Genomic DNA, 2300 nt, shown 5'->3' on the forward strand with positions numbered 1-2300 from the left:
GGTTGACAGCATGACCGGGCACCTGCTTGCTCTTCCTGGGGGAGCAGGGCTATGCTAGGGAAACATTGTTGGGGAACTTGGGCCTGCGCTTGCCTACTCGGATTTCTCTTTGTTCCCCAAACTCTGAGAACATTTCAAAGAAATGCTGTTGGCATCCCTGGAGAATGCAAAAGTGCTGTTTGGACGTGGTGTAAATTAAAGTGCACGGAATTCTTCAGGGTAGCGAGACAGAAACGTGGCCTCCGAAAGTGAATGGACCATGAGACGATGGAATTGCTTTACACTTTGTGATTTGTGTTTGCTTCTGTTGTACCGGGGTCTGTGTGAGATGGAGCTGACTCAAAGGCACAAAGGAGCTTCAGAGCTCATGAAGAAACGCTGTGATCTTCCGATTTGGTGCTAGTCTGGGTGGACTAGAGGAACAAATTCATAGACACTCGAATGTGTGTAAGAGAGTACTTTAGACAAAAGAGCAATTGTGCATTAATGAAACATCCCAGCCCAGTCCAGGTCAAGTCCATAAGTTGGATATTACCCCATATGTCGATACTAGTCCATAAATTCCTCTGTAGACTCAAACAGCCATGCAATGACGCCGAATGCAGGAAGATCACAGGCCAGTGGTGGGTTCAGTGGTGGTGGAAGCGTTTCAGCGCTGGCATGGGTCTCCACGGGGCTCTTCCAGCTCCCAGGCTCTGGCTCCATCAGCGTTGTTCCATGTGGCTTGTCAACAGGGATGTCTTGCAGGGAGTGAGTGTTTCTGACCTCCAGCGAGCTATTTATCTCCATGGAGCCTCCGTGTGAGGCCAACTCCACCCCTTCACTCTTAACAGTCTCAATTGACACCAGATTATGTAACTACCGCAGACCACTCCCATAACACCCAGGCTAACACCAAGTTCATCTTATCTTGAACATTTTGAAGCCCCTTCGTCTATATTCCTAAAAAAACAACCAAAAAACCCTCCATGACATCGAGTTGATTCTGACTCATAGTGGCACTGTAGCACAGACTAGAACTACCCCCTTTGGATTTCCAAGATGGAAATCTTTATGGGAGGAGGAAACTTCACCTTTCCCCAAGAAGTGACTGTTGGATTTGATCTGCTGATCTTTAGGTTCGCAATAAGCTGCTAACTCAAAGGTTGGCTGTTTAAGGGCACCCGCTCCTCTGAGAAGACAAGGCCTGATGATGCGTGTTGAGAAACGTTGACATCTTGAAGCTCCTTTGCACCCCTTCCACCCTGTCGCACGGGCGTCTGCATGTGTCCGGGTCGGTTCCAGCTCCACAGCAGCAAACAGCAGGGGGCCTGATGCAGAGAGAGGGCTGAGCGGCCCGCAGCAATGAGTAAAGAGTAAGGTGAATGAATAGAGAATAGGCTCCCATATCGCCAGGCTCAATCACAATAGAAATGGCTGCCTGCTCATCTCATCATCCAGCGTGGCTACGTTCTCTAGATAAACAGGATGATTCAAGGGCCCAAACTCATGGTGTCTCTGCCATCCTGAACTCACGCCTTCAGGCCTGCTCCCCACTGCTCATCCTTCAGAGCCGGAGGAGCAGGGACCCACCCGGGCTCATATTCCATTGGCTAGAGCTCAGTCGCGTGGCCGGGTCTAAGAAATTCCACAGGGATTGGAGAGCTAAGCCTAATAAGAGAAACAGCAAAAGTAGTTGAAGAAGACACAATCTTAGGACTCAATAGCAAATGATAAATCACACAAGAAAATGCTCTAAAAATCTCTCCCCTCTCTCTCTCTCTCTCTCACATTGTTACTGAACCCATTCTGACTTGTAGAGGCCCGATACACAGCACAGAGCTGGCCCTGTGTGTGTTTCTGAGACTAGATCTTTACGGGAGCAGAGCACCTTATCTTTGTCCCTCAGAGCAGCAGATCAGTTGAAACTGCTGGCCTTAGGTGAGCCAGCAGTCCAACACGTTACCCAGGACACCACCAGGGCTTCTTAAAAGGGCAGCTTCAAAGTTAAAAAAAACAGAGACCAAGTAGGAGAAAAGACTTGCTATAGGAATAGAAGACAAAGTGATCATCTCTCACAGCTAGAAATTGTTCTTACAAATCAATACAAAAGTAGACAACCCAATAGAAGAAAATGAGCCAGAAGGTGAAAGGGACATGAACAGAAAAGGAAAAGAAGTGGCCAGGATGCCGCCGGAGAGAAGCCTGAGGTGCAGTGGTTGGCGTGTTTGGCTGCAAACCGTCACGTCAGTGGCTCCAAAATCACCAGCTGCTTCCCTGGGAAGACGTGGGCGTCTGCCTCTGTCAAGATGACAGGCTTG

The sequence above is a fragment of the Echinops telfairi genome, unplaced genomic scaffold (assembly GCF_000313985.2).
Source record: "Echinops telfairi isolate 266 unplaced genomic scaffold, ASM31398v2 ScPeMD7_7475;HRSCAF=8513, whole genome shotgun sequence".
NCBI lineage: Eukaryota > Metazoa > Chordata > Mammalia > Afrosoricida > Tenrecidae > Echinops > Echinops telfairi.